This window comes from Paroedura picta, chromosome 3 (assembly GCF_049243985.1).
Source record: "Paroedura picta isolate Pp20150507F chromosome 3, Ppicta_v3.0, whole genome shotgun sequence".
Lineage (NCBI taxonomy): Eukaryota > Metazoa > Chordata > Lepidosauria > Squamata > Gekkonidae > Paroedura > Paroedura picta.
The window spans coordinates 114,032,505-114,055,246 of NC_135371.1; the positions used below are offsets into that span (position 1 = coordinate 114,032,505).

General features: G+C 42.8%; 1 protein-coding gene across 1 annotated transcript in view; it reads right to left on the reverse strand.

The window, feature by feature from the left end:
• Positions 1-16,091, reverse strand: part of CCNG1 (cyclin G1) — a 68,800-nt gene extending 52,709 nt beyond the window's left edge. Inside the window, exon 1 of the mRNA XM_077327193.1 lies at positions 16,075-16,091. The gene's annotated coding sequence lies outside the window, so the exon portion shown is untranslated. The remainder of the gene's footprint in view (positions 1-16,074) is intronic.
• Between the last annotated feature and the right edge of the window lie 6,651 nt (positions 16,092-22,742).

Sequence of the window (22,742 nt, forward strand, 5' to 3'; positions counted from 1 at the left end):
TTATTTGTTCCAAAATTTTGCCAGCTACAGATGTCAAGCTGACGAATTGATAATTAGTTGGATCCTCCTTTTTCCCTTTCTTGAAGATGGGGATAACATTTGCCCGTAAGGCTCGTGGTGGGTCACAATCGATAAATACTTCCTTAAAACCCCTAGTACAATAAAGCCCAACAGCCTCCAACCAACCCAACCGGTCCAAGTGGAGGCAGCACAACACCCCAGTATCTCATGGAGGAATAACAAATCAGTGTCAAATAGCCCTTGTTATATTGAACTACTTGTTATATTGAACTACTGTATCAATAACAACATATGTGTACTTTTTCTGTGCATATCCTCAAAATAATTGGCATTAATATGTGAGATTGTAAATCAGATATTTAAATTCTTATGCACAATTAGACTCTACCCTTCATTATATCTGGCAGACAAACTGAAGATAGTTTGACTTTACACAAGCCATGCTCTGATTGAAATTGTTAACAGTGGGACTGCATAGGTAGAAGTAAAGGCAACATTAGATCCTCAGGCCTCCTGCCAAGTAACAGTACATAAATCAAAATGAACACAGCTTGACTTGCAGACCTTAGGAAGAGTTTGTCAGGCTTTCAGTTAGAAAATAAACAATTCCTATGCCCCCAAGCTGAAAGACTCATTTCCATTCTAAGTCTTGAATGCCATTGTGCCACTTTTCCAGTCCATTTCAAGCTAGTGTTAGACTTTAAACAACTTGGGAACAAGGCCAAAATAACAAGACAGAATATCTGTACAAGTGCTGTACCAAATATTCAGGATAAAAGATTCTATGCAGAAGGAGGGGAGTCTGCCAGAATCTTCTATGTTCTACATATGTTGCTATGCGTTTTCTGTAGTTGTTTCAGTGTACTGTCTATTAAAATTCTGAAAGAATGCCCTCATATCAGGATCCCCAGCATCAGAAACACATAGTGAATGAAGGTGTGCATTTCACTATATATGAACAAAAATATAGCCAAAAATACTTTATCAGTAAATTTGCAGTTATCCAACCACCAGATAGTCAAAGTGTGTTTAAAGGGGAAAGAGTCTCTTTAAATGTTTTCTGGGAAAGCACATGGCTTGAAGAAATCATTTTAAGGGACCATGAGCCCTTTAAATGCCTTCAGAATGGATATTCAGCTACCATGGAAGATATGGACATATTCTTTGGGGGACATATTATTAGATTCTCAAGTCAAGCCTTTTAGAAACTCAAGAGTTACTTTTGAAGAGGAAAGAGAAGAATTAGAGGAAGAAGAGGAGGAGTTTTTATATGCCACTTTTCTCTACCAGGATTCTCAAACTGGCTCAATTACCTTCCCTTTCCTCTCCCCACAACCACTCTTCCAACCTCAGTACAGCCCATCCAAACTGCCTTACAATTTTACCATTTAATTCTGCTGCATATAGAATTCCCAAGTCTCCCACTGTGATGGAAGTCTCCTGCTTTCCACCTGCTGTTCCTTCCCCCACTAAGTAGGGTATCAGGGCAAAAAGGACAGAGCAAAAAAGTTGTCACACCATGGAAGTGTGACATGCTATAACACCCCTCTCCCCCAAATTCTATGGTTTGGAGGGAACCTACAGTGTCGTGCAGATACAGTGAAAGTGATGTCACACCAAAGATACCCCCCCAAAACACACACAAACACAAATCCCTGCTCCTTCCTTCTCATGCTGGTTTCCTATCATATTTCCATTAGCCACTTATGGCTGTGAAAGTTGGATGACGAAAAAATCAGACAAAAGAAGAATAGGTTCGTTTAAACTCTGGTGCTGGAGAAGGTATGTGTGTTCCATGGACAGCAAGTCACAAACAAGGAAATACTACAGTGCATAAAGTCTGATATATCACTGGTAGGCAAAATCATGAAACTCCGGCTCACTCACTTTGGCCACATCATTCGATCCAAATCATTGAAGAAAGCAATTATGCTAGAATTGGTCAGTGGAAAAAGGAAAGCTGGCCGACAAAGAAAGTGGTGGTTAGACATGATCAAAATGGACACCCGCAAGAACATTATACAATTAACAGAAGTGATGCAAGATTGGAAATCATGGCAACAGTGGGGCCATCAGATCACTAAGAGCTGAACTTGATTGAATGGCTGACATCATCATCATCACCCTCTTCCATCTAAATGTTGTTTCTGTGTTTGGTCCCCAGAATACAATTCTTAGACTTCCTTCTTCTCTTTTCCATTCTGTCAACCATGAAGCAAGGATTTAACTTCCTTTAACTTCCTTCTTATCCAGCAATGTTAGTTGATAAAGAAATTATACTGTACCTTGAATTGGCTCCACTTCATTGCATGCTAAATGCTCATTCTGCTAATAGTTTCATTGTCAGCTTTTGTGGAACCATAACACATTGGCTCTGATCCAGATCTAGTGCCACCTAATGCAAGACTACGTGCTACAGAATGTGGGCGAAGGATCTTCTGATGCACATCTAAATACACATCACATTTAGAGTAATTCAGGGTAGTTATATCCACATCAGGGTACTCATCAGATTGTCAGTGCTAAAACAATGCTTTTATTTTGATGGGAGATGCCTTCAGATACAATCCCTATCCAAAGTCCATTGCAGCTAAGTGCTTTATCTAAAAAAGGATTTCTCAGTTGGATTTCTCGGTCCCACACACCTCTTTTCTCCAGAACAGTTTTGTGTCCATTTATAAGGACAAAAAAATTATTATGGCACTAACAGTGGAAAAAAAATGATAAAAATTAGGCCTTCAACATATTTGTTTACTCTTTTGTATTAATATTGTTATTTATTGTGTATTTGATCTTGCTTCTCTTTCCAATAGGAACCTAAAATGCAATACAATTTAAACATATTTCCAATGGCCAAGAGATGTTCAGCTTGTTTCCATAGTGATGGCCAGGCTTTGGGGTGAAGATCCTGGGTAAACAATCATTTTCATCAAGCATGATCTCCCATGAACTGAGTCTCAATTCTTTGCCTTGCCACTCAAGGTGTTGGGGGAGTATCAGAGTTTGACTTCCTTCTGCCATATGGTGACTTTTATATCTGCATAGTAGGTTAAGTAATTTCTTTCCAGGGTCATGGATTGTTAAATCAGATAGTCAGACTACAAGGCTGTATTAAAATTCACTACCATGGGTTAACTGAGAAGAACATCATCCTTTCCTTCCCCCAAACAGCATTTATTTACAAACTAGAATTAAAGCCCATTGCATTCAGCAATGCACCAGGTGCTAGGTAAGGGCTCGGGGGGGGGGGGAAGGATTTAAAGGGAGTGGGCACAGAAAGGCATCTCTCTGAAGCCAGCGGGAGGGGGGGTTAAAGAGTCTGGCAGGGCCTCTCAGCACTAGAAGAAGTGGTGGCTAGCTCCCTGGCCCCAGTGCTGCCCTGCAGGCTGCAGAGACTTCTCTCTGCACCTGGAGAGGGGGGGGCTTGAAGAGCCAGGCAGCACCTCTCCCCATCCCCCATTCATGGTCCTGCAGGTGCAGAGAGCCTTGCCTTTGTACCGTGGGGTGGGGGGCTGAAAGAACCAGCCAGTGTGTCCCCATTCGAAGAGGCACTGGATGGCTCCTTCCCCTGGTGCCGCCTCTGTCTCTGCACCCTGCAGGGGCAGGGGACTCTGGGAGCTGTGCAGCATCCCTCCCCGGAGTGAGAGGCACTGCCCAGCTCCCTGGTCCTTGTGCCACCACCACGGATCACAGGGCGCTTTTTCCCTGTGGTCTGTGGAGGTGGGGGGGGGGGCTTCTCTTAGCACTCCAAATGTTCAGAAGGCTCATGGCCTGTTGAATGTTCAGCACGTCATCGGAAGTATAAATTACAATTTTTTTTATAAAATAAAATAATCTGGTCAGTCTTTATTTAAACAACAATTCGGTAGCACCAACAGGTCTAGGCCAGGAAAGAGCTTCCATCAAATAGAATGAGGCCCATTCCACACAAGGACCAATTTTGCCAATTGCTTGCACAAAGCAGTAATGCAATTTTAAATAGTGGAATCTCGGTGTTCCGTATACCTTCATTTATAGTGGAATCCATTAGCGTTTAATTTGTTCTTCACAGGTTTCCGGTCTCGCAGGAATCGCTAGAAAGGAAGCGATTTTTTCTGTGCTTGTTCCTGCCCCTGGCCGTCAATCAAACAAACAGCCAATGGGCAGTTGTTATCATGCTCCCGAAAAGCCCCTTTCCCTTTAAGCACAGTTTTTTAAAAAAAAAAACACACACACACACGTTTCAACGAATATGCCTTGATTCTTCCTAATGTAGAGACCCATCTAGCTGGCGAGTCATCGTTACCACGCTCCCCCAAGTGGAAAAAAAATTTCCCCCCCCCTGCACGGGCGCAATTTTTGGCCGAAATTAAAGGGAACTGGCAAACAGGGAGCTGTGTTGTGCTTGGGGACTTAGGGGAGCTTTAAAGCACTTCTGTGGAGGGACTGTAGCCAGAGAAGCCTCGCTGGGTGAATGAAGCCTCGCTGGTTCATTGCTTTCCCCACTGGCTCCGAGGGGAAAAAAATGGCAATCGCTTCGCCGAAAGTTCGGAGGAGAGAGCCAGGGGGAAGGACTTTGTTGCAACCGCTACATTGAGAACGCACTGGTCTTTTTTGCAAGTGTTGCAGGTTGTTGGCAGGAGTGTAGCGATTTTCTGAGGGTGAATCCACTTTTCTGGATTCCCTGGAAATCACTACAACGAAGCGATTTTCACGCTAGGGTTGCAGGAGTGTTGCAGATTGCTCACGACGTCATGCGGAATGTAGTTTTAGTGGCGAAAACAAAATGCAAGACTAGTGCTATATTAAAGTCGTGCGGAATGGACCTGAGAATGTACATGTGAGAAATGTTGCTGACTGCACTACCCTGTTGGAATAGATGGAAAGTAACCAAACAGGCTCTAGCTGTTCACCAGCAGTCAAATTGCTTGACAAAAACTGACTCCTTACTCAGGACTGGAAAGCTGAATGTGAGCAGAACAGGCAGGAATTTGAAGGAGATCTAAAAGTATCAATTATGTTAAGAGGCTAAATGATAGTGAAATAGTCAAGGTGGGTTAGATTCCACTAATCTTTGCCTGATAGTTTTATGTCAAGGCTGTTTCTCTGTCATCTTTTGCTTTCTTGTTCTGAGTCCCACAAGCTTGCAGTTAGAACTTCATTCCTTCCTACCTGATTTCTGATGAGTTGCTCTTAGGCAGTCTGTCAGCACGCCAAGCTAGGACAAGACTGAAGCTTTTATTACCTTTTATTACATTTACACTATATTTTAATGAAGTTATCAGTAGGTAGGCTGTTAGTGCTGCTGACTGGCATGACAATCCCTACCAGCTCTATTTAATTTAAAGTAGTACATTAATATTTTCTCCCCCCAGAATTCAATTACATTTCAACCTGAAACTTTTGTAACAGTCTAATGAGCATAATGATTGATTTGAGAAAGCTTTTTGGCCTTTCTGTAGAACCAGTTATACTATTTATGGCCAAAGTGAGGCATCTCAAATAATTTACCAAGGGCTCTCATGCACTTTTAACAATGGTCTCTGGAATAGATGACTGGGGAAGATTTTGCTAAAGCTTACATCTCTAAATACACTCTTGACTCACACGATAAATCAAAAGAGAGGGTCTATATAATGACCAGTTTGTTTTTGGCGACTTAAATCCTTTACATCCCCCACCTCCATAGTTGTTGCAAAAGTTTCTTGTGTTATAATAATACAATAATAACTATAACATTATGAATATAACATGGGGGAATTGTAGGGGGGAGGCTGATAGGAAGTGGTGGTACTGGTCGACCTCAACCAAATGCCTGGTGGAGGAGTTCACTTTTGCAGACCCTATGGAACTGTTCGAGTTCCATCAGGGCCCTGATCTCTTCTGGGAGCTTGTTGCACCAGGTAGGGCCCAGGATGGAGAAAACTCTGGCCCTGGTTGAGGTCGAGCGGGCTTCCTTGGGGCCAGGGATCACTAGGAAGTTGGAACTGGTGGAGTGTGTGGCTCTTTGAAGGGTATAGGCAGAGGGTACACCCAGTGTACCCTTAGGTACACTGGGCCCAGGCTGTGTATGACCTTAATTAATTAATTAATTTATTACATTTATATCCCGCCACTCCCACAAGGCTCATGGCGGCTAACAAGAGGTGATAACCAAAACATTAAGACTGATCTGGAATTCAGTCGGAAAGCCAGGACAGCTGCTGGAGGTGGAACTGCCTAGATGTGGCTGTGAGGACCGTGGCAGCTGCATTCTGGACCAATTGCAGTTTCCAGATCAAGGATAAGGGGAGGCTAGCATAAAGAGTTGCAGAAGTCTAGTCTAGAGGTGACCATCACTGTAGCTAGATGTTCTGGGGCCAAGTTGGGTGTTAATAGTTTGGCTCGGTGAAGATGGTAAAATGCCAGCCATGCTGCCATTGTGATTTGAGCCTCCATCGAGAGGGAGGAATCAAGAATCACCCCTAGGTTCATGGCGAAGTGGGCAATTGATAGCCATATGTCCAGGTTTGGTAGGTGTGCTTCCTCGCTTGGACCTTTCCTGGCTAACCATAGGACCTACAGCTATGGTATCTTGGGGTTGCCCAGTCCAGGTGTACGATGTGCAGGGGTTGGGTCATGTTGTGTGTTGGGAGAGGGGTCTTATTTGGATGCCCATATGGGACTGATTTGGTTGAGGGAGAATTAATTGGGAGTATTTGTTAGGTTTGGGCAATCACTTTGGGGGAAGTTGGAGAGGGTGAGTGAGGACAGAGTAAGTTGGATGGGGAGCAATCAGTTTGGAATTGGCTGGGGTGGATAGGGGGTAATTTTATTAGGGTATGGATTGGGAAGTGCTTATCCCTCCCACACTCCCTTCTCCCCCCTCCCTTAGGCATGCAATATTTCCCACCCTTTCTCTTCTCTGCCCTCCCTTTCCCCTGTGACATAAAGCTTCCCGATTTGAGTGGTGTTTCCTGCCTGATTCCCCCCTTTCCCTAGTGCATATAAAGCTGCCCAATCTGAATGATGTTTCTCACCTGATTTTCCCTCCTGAAATATTCCCACCTAAGTTATTCTCACCCCGGTCTTCCAGTAATCCTTTTTTGTGCTTTAAGATATATATACACACATACATCTTAAAAATAAAGTTACTGTCTGGTTTTGCCCCCCTCCCATTCCCCTCTCCCTGCGAGGTAATGATTTTTAGGTGGAATTCCCCCCCCCCCATGTCTTGGGTACTTCTCTCTTTTGGGTGCTTTTCTCTCTTTTGTCCTTTTTAAATGGCAAGGTAGACCTCGCAGGTGCAGTGCAGCAGGGTGCCCAAGGGTGGTCTTGGTGGGAGCCACAGCGGTCTTAGTGGGAGCCACAGTGGTGAAGGAAGCCGTGGCAGTGGTGGAGTTCGCGGTGGTGGGTCATAGGCGGAGGCTGTGGTGGCAATGGGGGCCACGAGCAGCCCCAGGCAGTCTGAGGCCTTTAGGCTGTGGTGGAGGCGGTAGAGGTGGCAGTGGGCCACAACAGGGGCCATGATAGATGCTGTGGCGGCAGCAATGTCAAGGCAGTGGGTCGAGGCAGTGGGCTGCAATGGGGGCTGCATTAGAGCCGCAGCAGCAATGCAGCAGGGATGTACAAGTGTGGCCCCCATTGGAGCTGTGGAAGTTTTCAGCTGTACATGCATTGTACCATTAGAATTATTCAATAAATTTATAAAGAAAAATCAGATATATTCCCTATGTGGATAGTGCGTGAATTTATTCTACTTTGTGAACAAGGCCATGACCAACATCAATACTGAGTTGTACTCTCTTCAACAACCCCCAAAACTATAGGTCCAAACAACAACAACTAAAGGCACTAAACAGTTTTGATAGGAAAATGTTGCTTTTTAGATTATCATTTTGTTATCAGATTTAATTAGAATTAGAGTTCATTCCCTTGTCAGAACATTCTGATGTAATAAAATCGATGACGTAGTTTTGCCTGAGTAATTCCTACTCATCAGAAAGCAGCATTATGGCCATTTCACCTTCTTCCTTTCACACATGATTTTCCTTTTGTTTATTCTTTCTTGCTGAGCAATCCCTATATCTATTTTCTTCTTCTTTTGTTGGTCTATGGCTGTCCCATCCTTTTACATTATTTATTTTGATACTGGCTTAGCTTGGGGATTTGAAGAGACAAAAATCGCCTGGTTCTATTCTGTAATGGTTCGTGAGAGGCTTTTAATGTTTCAAAAATAAACAAAATATTTTAATTAACTTAGAGGGGAGAAATCAGGTAGATTCAGGGGTAGAATGTCTGAGGGGAACAGATTATAATAACTGCTAACTTTCTAATCACATTGAATTCAAGATCATTTGTTGCCAACAAGCAGGAATTGCTGCTTTTCTGCAAGGTCCTTGAAACTTTGAGGAGAGAGGTTTTCTTATTAGTGTCTGCTTAAACACTCAAGTTTAAGTTCCTGACTTTCACTGACGCTTAAAGTTTTGAAGCGAGGGGCACACAACTAAGTTCCTAAAATCCTTCTTATATACCAACCAAGGGATAATTCCTCTCTTAAAAGGCATTTCCCTTTTCACTTGGCAGGGATTAGTTCTCTACACTGGAATCTCAGTCCCTTTTTCAGCTCACATTGGGATCCTCTCATTCCTTCAGCCTCTTTCCTAGCGCTTCTTCAACTGTCATTTATTTTCTGATGCTCCACAAAATTCCATTTGAACAGCCTATCACTCAAAGGTTGCAGAATCTGTGAGATATTAACCCTTGACAGTCCATCACAAGCCTGTTGTGTAATGTCAGACCCTGCTAGATTGAAAGGTTATGCTTTCAGCTTGTCAGACAGACTTATATAGCTATTGTAAAAAGGTAAAGGTATCCCCTGTGCAAGCACCGAATCATGTCTGACCCTTGGGGTGACGCCCTCTAGCGTTTTTATGGCAGACTCAATACAGGGTGAGTTTGCCAGTGCCTTCCCCAGTCATTACCGTTTTACCCCCCCCCCCCAGCAAGCTGGGTACTCATTTTACCGACCTCGGAAGGATGGAAGGCTGAGTCAACCTTGAGCCAGCTGGTGGGATCGAACTCCCAACCTCATGGACAGACAGCTTTAGACAGCATTTCTGCCGCTTACCACTCTGTGTCACAAGAGGCTCTTAATAGCTATTGTATTGACTCTAAATTCATTCTACTATTTCCTTCAGAGAGTCCCTGCTATGTGTTAATCACAGCTACTGCCCTTATTTCACCTTCATGTTCCAATTTAGATCAGGAGCATAAGTTGGACACAGCATTTTCCTGACCTGAGATGCACTCAGGGGTGCTATTTGCCTCATTGTGCAAATGTAACATTTAGCTCATCAGTACACATGCAGACCCCACTGGGGCCATTCTGGGTCAAAAAAAATAGTGCAGTAGTAGGTTGAAGCCTTTCTTTTCCATGTACTATCATCTGGCCAAAATCATGCCTATGCATGCCTAGAGAATGTGAAACTTTAGAACATATTTTTATATCTGACCAGGAAACATCTCTGGAGAACCGATGAGTAGTCAGATGCTTAACAACTCTTTTTTCCAAATAAGGAAATATAATTGGACACTTCCAAATATAATTGGACACTTTTCCACCTTCAGCTTTGTCGAATAGCTGTTCCCATCAGCATGCAATGTGTTTCTTTGTACTTTGTACTGATTTTTTTCTGGAGGTGACGAAGACACTTAATATAAAACTTTGTAACCTTCTAGGTTCTAGTATCAGATATATCAGATGACTAGTATCAGATGACTTTTTCAAACATGTTCTGGCTAGTTAATTGTGATGTGCCTTTAGATCCATCTTGTCATATACGCTTTTTAGTATTTACATTGTAGACCATTTAATGAGATCACATAGGCTTTAAGTTTAGGTGTCATGTCATCATTGTACTGTCAACACCCAGCTCTTTATTTTATCAACTAAACCTACAACTATGTCTATCTTTATAATTTGCTCTACGCTGGCCTACCCTTGTCCCTGATCCGGAAACTCCAGCTAGTGCAAAACAGCTGCTCGGGTCCTCACTGGCACACCTTGGAGGGCCCATATCCAGCCTGTGCTGAGGCAGCTGCACTGGTTGCCAATTGCTGCCCGGATAAGGTTCAAGGTTCTGGTTTTGACCTTTAAGGCCATACGCGGGTTGGGACCCACATACCTGAGGGACCACCTATTGCTCTATGCCCCCCCGCAGGGCTCTACGCTCGGCGGGGAAGAATCTCCTGGTCGTTCCAGGCCCTAGAGAAGCGCGCCTGGCATCGACCAGGGCCTTTTTGGTGGAATGAGATCCGGGGTGAGCTGTGGGCCCTGCGGGATTTACCAGCTTTCTGCAGGGCCTGCAAGACGGAGCTCTTTCGCCAGGTTTTTGGTTGAGGACGGGGCCAACGAATAAGAGTCAGCATTCTCCCCCCCCCCAAGACCTAGTAAGTTAGATCAGGGGTAGTCAACCTGTGGTCCTCCAGATGTTCACGGACTACAATTCCCATGAGCCCCTGCCAGCATTTGCAAATGCTGGCAGGGGCTCATGGGAATTGTAGTCCGTGAACATCTGGAGGACCACAGGTTGACTACCCCTGAGTTAGATCTCCTCCCCATCCTCCTTGCCGCTCTGATAGCAGGGGTGGGAATAATGAGAGCTTCCGCCATGTTGGGATTGTTTTAAAGTCTTTTAAGGCGTATTTTAATGGGGAAAATACTACTGTGACACACCATGAGCCTACAGGGAGTGGTGGGAAATAAATCTAACTACTACCATTACTAATAACTAGTAAAAGAGCCCATTGTATCCTAAATACAATGGGCGCTAGGAGGCAATGGGAGAGTAAAAGATTTCTTACCCGGCGCTGGGTTTTCTGACTGGCGGCCATTTTTAGGGGCGGCTTGATGGCGGTGGCGGCGGCTTGATCGGCGGCGTCGGAGGCGGCTTAACGGCGGAGGCGAGGGCTTGATCGGCGGCAGCAGAGGCTTCAGCAGAGGCGGCTTTACAGCGAAGTCTTGAGCGGCGGGGCGGCGGGCTGACGCGTCGGAGGCGCTTCGCGGCTCCGACGCATCAGCCCGCCAGCAAGGAAGCAACTGCGAGCCGCGCTTCGTGCGGCTCGCAGTTGCTTCCTTGTGAGCGGGGTGGGAATCGACCGAGCCAATCGGCAGGCGCTTCGCGCCTGCCGATTGGCTCGGCCGATGGTCCGTCAAGAGGAAGGGGCCAATCGGCACCCTTCCTCATCCCGGACCGAGCCCGCCCTAACTCCTCCTACACAGCCCTTACGGCTTTATTTAGTCCGTGGCGCCTGTGGCGCCACGGGCGGTGTAAAGATAGTAATAATATACACATAGAGAGAGTAAGGAAGAACACCTTAAAAGTGAATTGGGGAAAATGCCATTATCTGCGAAATCAGCAGAATCAAAGGTGAAAAAAAGCTTTGCTGGTAAGAACCCAAACTAAACAATTCAAATGGATTGTTCAGCAGAGGAGGTACACTGTACAAATGGCCCTGGATTCTACAGAGTTACTTATACTCTTCTCAGGCTGTGGTAAAGAACATTTTTTATTCTGCTGAACATGGTTAAGAAATTGCTTTCCCTCTAGGCTTGGCCCATCTTACCTTTGTAACTCTGAGTTTTGATTACTGCAATTTAGTCTGGGTGGGGCTCACCTTGAAGATACCTCAGAAATTCTAACTACTACAGAATGCAGTTACTTATCTGCTCATCTGAATAGGTGATCCTGAACATTTAACTGTTTTGGACTAACTGCATTGGCTTTCAATTTGTTTCCAAGTGCAATTCAAGATTCTGGTCATTATCTTTAAATTCTTTCATAACCTGGGAACAACATATATGATGGACTGTTTATTTGGATATAAACCTATGAGCAAGTTTAGGTCTATCCAGCAATCACTTTTATTTGAGCAGGCAGGACAGCTGTACTCCATTACAGAATATTCTTTGAGAGGGGAGTGGGGGTGGAATCCTACAAACCACAACTCAACACTTATGGCTTTTAGTGAGCCAGTAATAGTTTGTGTGCACTGTAGCTGTTGATTATCTAGGTACTGATTGCTAAGTAAGTATTAGGGGGAGGGAAGTTATCATGGTATAGCCTGATCATGTCAGATCTTGGAAACCAAGCACGGTTGGTCCTTGGGAGGGAGACTGCTAAGGAAGGCTCTTCAGAGGAAGGTCATGGGAAACCACCTCTGCTTCTCACTTGCCTTTAAAGGCCCTTGCTGGAGGTGCTTTTAGTTGGCTATGAGCTGAAGGCACTTCTGCATGTGAGTGTTAAATCCAGTTTACTTTGAGATGGTTCTAGAGGTGATGTTTTCATAGGTGGTTTCGTTGTTATTTATGTCTATCATTAGCTACTGTGAACTTTTTGGGGGCTTGAAGAGAAACATACCAACCCACATATAAGCCGAGGCACCTAATTTTACCACAAAATCTGGGCAAACTTATTGACTCTCATATGCCGAGGGTGAGAAATGCAGCAGTTACTGGTAAATTTACATTAACTGAGGCACCAGTAGGTTAAATGTTTTTGAATACTTATTTCAAAGAGAAAACAGTAAACTAGCTCTGTAAGTGCATAAGAGGGCCAGCAAACCAGAGCAGAGCAACAGTGCCCAAAGTTGGCAACCTATTACAACAAGTATAACAGCTACCAAACTGGGAGAATGGACTACTCTAACTACAATTGCAGTGCCCCCCAGAACAAAACACTGAAATAAAGAGCTATAAAACTCAACACTGAAATAAAAAAAACTGTAAAAATCAACTTTTAAAAGAAACACAACCCCAAGAAGAAAAGGCAAACAATGCAGCCCCTCAGAAAAAAAGAAGAAATAAACATTAGGAGAAACAGTAAATCCCAAATCACCCCCAAAACCCACCCCACCCCACCCCACCCCCAGAAACTAAAAGAATAGTTTGGAAGAAGTGAAGGCAAAAGGGGGAAAAAAGATCAGAGTCCCTCAGTCAAACCGTTGCTGTCCTACAAACAGCCACAGCAAGCAAGCTTTAGCTTGCAGGAGGCCTGCAGAAGCAATGTAACAATTGGCTGGCTGGGAGCAGGCTGTTATTTCTATTACCGTATATAAGCCGAGGAGCACTTTTTCAGTGTGAATACAGTGCTGAAAAACTTGGCTTATACATGAGTATATATGCTATGTATGTTTTAAACAGCCTGCTCAGTTCTCTGCTATTGGAACAATATGCTCTGAGGCTGGGAAGCTTCCAAGTAAAAAAGAGGTGCTAAGATTACCCAGTGGTTTGACTTCTATTTGTGTTAATTAGCTCCATGTGAAATGGTAGCAATTGTCCTGAGTAAGAGTTTGTTAAAGCCTTTGGCCTTGTATATCAAGTCATCTCAGGTCTGGGTCTGAGAAGGATGTTGATTAAATGTGATTGGTCCCTGTGTCTCTGACAGTCTAATGAAGAGAATCTTGAGCTTGCAGTGGGAAACCATAGCAACCTTCCACTTTAGAATGCAAAGTATATAATCTATCTGTCCTTCAGTAAGTATTTGTAGTCCAGAAATAGTCCTTGCTTAATGTGACAATGGAAAAGGTCAGACAATTGGAACCCAAGTGACTCTTAGAGCTTTTTAATGTTTTTATATTAAGGTATGGGCTATGCAGAGGTAAGGCACAGGCTTGCTGTGTTTTGTCATTTTAGAAACAACTAGTACTACCTGTTTTTACATTGGCAGCAAAAATTATTAACGTATTAAGAAAACCTTTCTTCCTTAGGTCATTTTGGGTTTTTTTTGGAGCCCCCTTTTCTTAAATTACAGTATTGTGCTTTTGGAAGCATTCTTGTAATTAGCCTCTTTGCTCTCACTTTATTTGGGTATAAATAACTATCTAAATACTCAGTAATTACATGGCATTGAAGATTCTTGGCAGCTTGTTAATTAATAAGCACAATTGGCTAAAGCTGTCAGCATCTATATCAGAGAACAGCAAAAGGTCAAAGAGACAGTTTTAATGCTGGTCTTGAGGGAACCTTCAGCATAGTGAAATCTAAGGCAATCACTGTATTAACATGGGCTCATGTTTTGAGAATAGATGCAGGTGGGCAGCTGTGTTGGTCTAAAACAGTACAACAGAGTTAGAGCCCGGTGGCACCTTCAAAGACAAAGTTTTATTCAAGGTGTAAACTTTTGTGTGCACAGTACATTTCTTCAGGCACAATGAAATCAGGATTACAAGTCCACACATTTTTAATTCTTTTATTGTGTTAAAACCAAACAAATTATAACCTTATACACTTAGGTTGTTAATTCTGTAACATTATGCTATGTTATTTATGGTCTACCCTCTGCCTATATGTGTGGACTTGTAATTCCCATTTCATTGTGACTGAAGAGGTGTGCTATGTGCACAAAAGCTTACACCTGACTAAAATTGTATTGATCTTAAAGGTGCCACTGGACTCAAACTTTGTTCTCATGTTTGAGGGTCAGAGTAGGACTGAGATTCCAGATGGCTACAGAAGTTTCATTCAGAGATGCCATGATTTTGAAAACATGGCCTATCAAGGATAGCACTGAAATTTAAAGGAAGGAAAGTGTTTTGCAGAGCAACTAAAATGTCGAGAGAAGACCTGATTATGGGCCTTCAATACTCATTTTGTACCTTTCAAAAAGATTATATCCATCTAATTTTTTTTCAAGCATCTGAATGACATAATTACCATTTTGCACACATGCAAAATCAGAGAACTAAATGGATGTTAAATCCCACTTGAAAATTTCTCATTGCTGCTTTCAAGTTGCCAGGCACCTGTAATTTTAATGTGAATAATGTGCAGGAAGTAACTTGCCAAGGAGTTTACTTGCATTTTCATAGATAAATATTTTATAATATGGTAGTTTATAAATAGATATAATACAATAAATTATTAATTGTTGTGCATTTAGTACACTTCATATGAAAATCAGAAAGCATATAATATCAATACAGTTAAAATTCCACATATGGTCACATTGGATTGCTATATTCAAGCAATTTGCAGAGATGAAGCACAACATTGAAGTCATAACTTTGCTTTCCAATGGGGGGTGCTGTTGATACATGATTTATATTATTGTTCTCCCCCCCCCCCCAGCCACACACACATACACATTTAACTCAGTACTCATTAAAGTCTGTGAGTTGCAGTATATTTATACTAGGTGTTTCGGATAGAGTTGCAAAATTATTTCTACATATAATTCCAGGGCTGAGAAATACCAGAAAAGACTGTGAAGAAAGATAGTTTTATTAAAAGGTTTTAAATTTAACCTCCCACAAGAATGATTTTCAAGCTCCAAAGAAAAATGCGACAGCTCACTGAAGGGAGAAAAATGTTATCACTTTGACAAATAGAGTTAGAAAATATGCATTTGAAGTTTGGAAACTTTTTATCTCCGTCAAATTATTTTCTCAGAATAGATGTATTTTCTGCATGGCATGTGTTGCATTTTTCATTTGGCTTATACAGTGCATAATTAACACTGCCATCCTAAACAGGTCTACTCAAAGATGTTTATTCCCAATAAAGTATTTTTAGGATTGCACTGTGAATTACAAAATTAACTGCTGCAAATTTCACTGTTGGCCACTAGCTTAGCTAACTTTAGACAGGTTAATTGAGGTTAGATCCATCAACAAAGGGGGAAATCTCTGACCTCTGTGACCTTTGGGAAATGGGATTGTTTGATCCTGCAGAGCCCCTCTTATATGGCAAAGTGTTATGTACCATAAAGAGATAGCCACCATCAAGGAATTTTAAAGGAAATTTCTGCAGTAAGAACATAAGTGTACTTGGCACACTGAGATGCATCCATGTAACTGCTGGTTTGTTTTGTTTTCTTAGCCTGATAGTTATATCATTCACAGAAGTATTCTTTCCTAGGGGATATCTAACAGTTCATAACCTAGGACAATTGTGTCTAGTTACCTGAGCTCATTACAAACACAAAGGTTGAGCTACAAGGATAACTTTAAACTGCAAATATTTATTACAATTAAGTGCACAGGTTAAAAATTCACAATTGTATACTTTTGTAATCAATAAATCCAGATACTCACGGGAGCTGCAGAACACAACTTCTTTATTTGCAACCTAGCGCCAACTACATTAGGAAAATGAAAGTAAGGAAAAAGAATAATTTGAGGGGTGGAGTTTCCCTCCACTCCTAATCAGGCTTCAGTTAACTCTTTACTATCTAGTTTACTACATCCCTCCCCCTTTAAGTGTTGTTGTTGTTTTGTAGTCTTTCAAATACGCTGGAGGTCTTCTTGCATGCCTGGTATAATGGTGTTCTTCCACAGCCTCATTTTCCTCAGGTCTGGAAAGTTCAGGTTCTGTATCTTCCCTCCTTGATGATCTAGAAGGAGACCTCAAAGAACATGGGTCATCTGCTTTTGAAATATTGCTGGGGTTCTGGTCTTCCAGGCATTGCTGTTCCGCTCCTCCTTGTACTGACTCTTGCACACCGGTTCTTCTGCGGATGTGATCCTGATGCCGCCTGAGGACTCTGCCAATCTGAAAAGGCCCTGTCTGTGCTTGAATTCTACCTGGGATCCAGAGAGTTTGGGAGGCACTAAAACTTTTGGTATAGACATGATCCTGGATTTCCAAGTCTCTATCCTTTGAATGGTAATCATGGTTGGCTTTTTGAAGAGTCTGTTTTCTTTGCACCTCCTCTTCTATTTTGGGACACATTAAATCCAGGTGGATCCGTAACCTTCTCCCCATCAACAGCTGAGCAGGACTCACTCTGGTGGTGGTCTGTGGAGTGATTCTATATTTCAGAAGAAATCGAGCCAATCGTGTCTCCAAAGTCCCATTTGACATCTTTTTAATTCCCTCTTTGAATGTTCTGACAGCCCATTCAGCTAAGCCATTGGAAGCTGGGAGATGTTAAAATATGTTTAATTCCATTCTTCCTCAGTAACTCTGTAAATTCCTGGCTAGCGAAATTTGGTGCGTTATCTGTGACAAGTACCACTGAAAGTCCGTGACAAGCAAAAGTCTGTCAAAGTTTGTCACATGTTGCAGCTGAGGTGGTGCTGTTCATTGCGTGAACCTCCATCCACTTGGAGTGGGCAACAATTATAATCAAGAACATCTTCCCCAAAAATGGTGCTGCAAAATCAAGATGAAGCCGAAGCCAAGGTTTCCCTGGACACTCCCAGGGATGTAAGGAGCCAGCGCTGGTGTCTGTGGATGACATTAATACTGGGCACATTGCTTGCATTCATGTTCTAAATCATTACCCAGATTTGGCCACCAGATGTAGCTGCGGGCTAAAGACCTCATGTGGGAAATACCAGGGTGGGCTTCATGTAATTCCTGTAGAACCTTCTGTCTTCCCTGTGGAGAAATGACTCCCCTGGTACCCCACAAGACACATCCATTTTCTACACTTAGTTCAGTCCTCCTGCTCCAGTAGGGGCCAATTGCTTCTTCAGGATTCTGTGTGGGCCAGCCCTGCAGGATGAGTTACAAGAGATAAAACTGGATCCTGTCTGGTCCAGACTCTGATCTGAGAGGCTTTGACAGGGGTTTGATCCAGATGTTCCACCAACAATAACACTTCCTCAGGGGCATCTCCCATCCTGGTTGCTTCTGGTAGTGGCAATCTGCTCAGGGCATCTGTATTACCATGTTGGTTACCCACTTTATAAATTATCTTGTATTGGTATGCTGCTAGTGTCAGAGCCCAACATTGCAACGTGGCTGCTGCCAAGGTGGGCACTGCTTTACTTTCATTAAAGAGTCCAATAAAAGGTTTATGATCTGTGACAATAGTGAACTGTTTTCCATACAGGTACTGATGGAATTTTTTTCACACCAAAAATAAGCTCTCTTTCTCCACTTGTGAATAACCTCGCTCTGCTGTATTAAGTGACCATGAAGCACACGCTAGAGGCCGCTCTTCACGATTTTCCATGATGTGGGACAATACTGCACTGATGCCATAAGAGGAAGCATCACAAGATAGGATCAATTCCTTTGTAGGGTCAAATGTTCTAGTAGATTAGAAGATTTTAGTAGCCTCTTAGATTTCTGAAAAGCTTCTTCTTGCTTTGGCCCCCAGCACCAGACAGTCCCTTTCCTCAAGAGGGAATGTAGGGGTTCTAGTAGGGTTGAAAAATTTGGGAGGAACCAATGGCAATAGTTCAACATTCCCAAATAGGCTTGGAGCTCTGTTGTGTTTTGTGGTGCTGGTGCTTTATCAGTGGCTGTAACTTTATCAATGAGGGGCTGCACCCCTTCATGGTTGATTTTATATCCCAGATACTGTACTTCAGGCTGCATGAAAAAGCATTTGGTCTGTCTTAAACGTAGGCCAGATTCCTCCAATCTTTGAAGTACTAATTCAAGTGTCAAAAGGTGCGCATTTTCATCTTTACCAGTGATTATCATCAATTCTGACCACCACCCCTGGAATCTCTTTCAACAGGTGCTCCATCGCTCGCTGAAATATGCCCTGGGCTGAAGTAATGCCATAGGGTAATCTGTTGTATTGGTATAAGCTTGTATGAGTGTTTGTTGTGGTGAATTTCTTGGAGTCCTCTTCTAATTCCATGGGCCTTTTCGCACGGGGATCTTTGTTGCAAATTGTTTGCGGAATGAAAAATCGCCATTTAAAATAGTGGAATTCGTCGTTATGCATACCTGCCTTTGTAGTGGAATCAGTTGCGTTTTTTAGCGTTTCCCACAGGCTTCCGGTCTCGGCAGAAATCGCTAGAAAGGAAGCGCTATTGCCAAGCTCGTCCCGCCCCTGGCCGTCAAGCAGCCAATGGGCAGCCGTTAGCATGCTCCCAAACAGCCCCTTTCCCTTTAAGAAAGGTTTTAAAAAAAAAAAAACCGACCCATAGCAACGAATCTAGGTAGATTCGTTGCTACGGAGAGACCCATCCAGCTGCCTAATGTGAGCTGTCGTTTGATTGTATGATCGTTTGCACGCTGCCTCGAGTGATAAAAAAAAAATCCCCCCCCCTCTCATGGGCCCGATTTTCGGCTGAATTTATGTGTAAAAAATAAAGGGACTTTATTTCAGCAAACGGGCTTTTATGTGGTTTGTGCTTAGTGACTAAAGGTGAAGGACTGAAGCCAGGGAAGCCTCTAAACAGAAAGAGGCTCGCTGGTGCGTTTATCCCCGCTCGCTCGGAGAAAAAAAAATGGCGATCGCTTCGCCGGAAGTTTGGAGGAGAGAGCCAGGGGGAGGGACTTTGAAGAACCAGCAACAATGGTAACGCACAGGTCTTTAGCGCTACTGTTGCAGATTGGTTGCAGGAGTGTATCGCTATCCGGAGGGTGAATCCACTTTTCTGGATTCCCCTGAAAGCGCTACAACGAAGCGCTTTTTGCGGGTCGGTTTCAGGATTGTTGCAGATTGTCTACGACGTCGTGGGTTATGGCAAATTAGTAGCGTTTCCAATTAGCAACCATTGTGCTATTTTGAAGCCGCGCGAAATGGCCCCATCTGTTGGTAGGCTTGGGACATGTCCAACTTGCTAAAGTTTTGACCTCCTCCAAGCACTGCCAGTAGATTCTCTGTAGGTGGAATTGGGTAATTGTCTAATTTGGAGGCTTCATTTACTACAACTTTCTAGTCCCTGCAAATACGAATGATTTTATTAGATTTTGCTACTGGGATGATTGGAGTTGCCCATTCTGAAAACTGCACTGGAGAGATGATCCCTTCTATCTCCAGTCGATCCAGTTCTGCCTCTATCTTATCTCGAAGGGCATATGGAACTGGTCTAGGTTTAAAATATTTTGGCTGACTTCATTCCTTCATATATCAACTAGCTTTAATGCCTTTTAAAGTCCCCAGTACCTATTGAAACACTGCAGAATGAGCATTTAGGATTTTTTTTTTACTGCTGGCATTCCCTTCAAGTCCAAGTTACATATTTCTTCCCAATCAATTCTCAGTTCCCTCAACCAGTTCCTGCCAAGTAAATTTGGTCTTATCCCCCTTTATGACCACAGCTTGTAAATCTTGCTGTTGCCCTTTATACTTCACTGGGATCCACACTGGCCCTACTACAGGAATATTTTCCGCAGTGTATGTCTGCAATTTCACATTTTCCAGGGCCTTGAGGCCTACCTTGCTCTGTTGGTAAGTCTTTTCATTAATCACTGTCACTGAAGCCCCTGTAGCTATTTCCATGCACACAGGTTCATTATTCAAGTCCACATTGACTGTATTGGGTGCTACTCTTTGTGCCTTAATAGAATACAGCGTGTGAACCAGGCCTTCTTCCTTTTCAGCCTCTTCCAAATAACAAGCTTCCAGCTTCTTCCCCTTCTCCTTAGGAATGGGTGAATCATTCTGTGGGCCTTGCTGAACCCACTGAAATCTTGCTGTACATTTTCTGGCCAGATGCCCCACCTTCAAACATTTGTGGCACTGGGAAACGTTATGCCTGCAAACCAAGGCTGAGTGACTCCCTCCACACTGGAAAAATCCCCCTTGGGCTTGAGGCTCTTGCTTTTGAGTTTGCATTTTATGTAAGGAGTCCATCTGCACATTCTGGGTGTTAAGTTGTAAATTTTTGACATTTTCCATTGCAGCCACCATGGCTGTTGCCAGTTCTACAGCTTTGGGCCAAGTCAGATCGTTTTCTGACAATAACTGCCATTGAATTTTCTCATCCTGCACTCCACACACAAGTCTATCTTTTAACATATCCTCCAAAACATTTCCAAAGGAGCAATGTTCTGTAAGTTTTCTGAGCTCCGCTATATAGTCTAATATAGATTCACTTTCTTTCCTCATTCTATTATGAAATTTAAAACGTTCCACAATGATATTAGGCTTTGAAGTGTAATGTTCAGTCAAAACCTTGTGCAAATCTGGGAGACTTTTGTCTCCAGGCTTCTCAGGATACACTAGGCCTCGCAAGAGGGAATAAGTTTTTTCTGCCACAGATACAGAGAAATATTGCTTTCTGTTTCATTGATTTCAGTGATTTCATTAGCCAAAAAATAGTGATCTAATCGTTCCATATATAGTTGCCATTCCTCCTTTTCTGAATCAAACTCCTCAATTTTGCCATATGAAGCCATGTTTGCACCTCGTCGCCAATTTTGTAATCAATAAATCCAGACACTCACAGGAGCTGCAAAACACAACTTCTTTATTTGCAAACTAGCTCCAACTAACTTAGGCAAATGAAAGTAAGGAAAAAGAATAATTTGAGGGGTGGAGTTTCCCGCCACTCCTGATCAGGCTTCAGTTAACTCTTTACTATCTAGGTTACTAGATATACCATATATAATTTCATGACTACACATGAAACTGAAACCAGAAACGTTTATTGTAATAAATATTTGCAGTTTAAAATTATCCTTGTAGCTCAACCTTTGGGTTCCTAACTTGTCTAGTTTGGTTGGGCTTTGGTTCCCTTTTTGGTTTTTGTACAGTTACCTGAGCTTGCTAGTCATTTCTCCACCTAAGAAAAGGGAGGCATTCTAGCCAGAATTTGTTCTCCAGACAGAAAACTAAAGAGGGCTTAAAGCCTTCCTAAGGCTTCCTAAGGCTTTATTACAAACTTGCAGAATAAAGCACAAGCATGGATGGAAAAATAAAAGCAATGTCTCTTAGGCAGCCATTTTCTGGTTTGCTGCCTCTCTCAAAAATTTACTCCCTTTTTCTAAACAAAGCCCAAACGGAACCTCAAACAGTGCATAAACAATTCCAGCACAGCACAGCTGTCTCTCATTGAAGAGTATCTTGACCACAAAATAGGCACAGATAGATTGTTCTCATGAAGACAAGCAAAAGGGCTACCTGATACACAGGCTTACTTGTGGCCTGAAAACATTGCTGCCATAACAGTTTTAACTGTATTTAGAGCATAACTGTGACAGCTGGTATACAATACAATAGAGCACAGTCTACGACTTTGTCCTTCATGTAATGTGAACAAAGCACAGACCAGGGCATTTAATCCATGTACATGACAACTCACTGATCAGATTGAAAGGCATGCTTTAGAAGCAAAGCCCAGTGGTGCATTTCATGAATCTGTGAAGTACTGGGTGAAAATGTCTTACTGGCTACAGTATATAAGGTGGTTTCTTTATAAGATCTCTCTTACTCCCTCCTTACTTTGTCCTTATTTAATGTCATCAAATCCTGGCTGCTCAGCAGGATTGATCCTGTCTAATATTTGGGTGGGAGACCACCCAAAAATACCAGGAATGCGACACAGAGGCAAACAATGGCAAACCACCTCTGTCTGAACATCTCTTGTCTCGAAAACCCTGTAATCATAAGTCAGCTGTGATTTAATGGCAAAAACTGCTTTTATTATATACAACTACAACACAAGTTTAATGGGGTGCAGATACAGCTGAAATGCTCCTAAATTTTATAAGCTTTGATTTTTTGAGAGAGACATTTCTGCCACTTTTGAAAATTGCAAAGCAAAATTTAAATGCATGTTTTGAACAAATAACCTTGAAAGCATTAGACTTGTTGGCATCTCTTGGTGGCTTTGATTTTGCCATGTTTGAAGGATGAAAGCTTTTAACATTGCATGTTAGCTGGCAGTTGCTATCAGAGACTTAATATCAGGCACTAAATGCCATTGCATGATCTATCCAAAAGTGCTGTTAAAAGGAATATATCAAGTAGGATATACTGGTGTTTTCTTTTCTATACAACCTTCTAGAATAGCGATCCCCAACCTGTGGGCCACAGACCACATGTGGTCCTTCGACTAATTGGAGG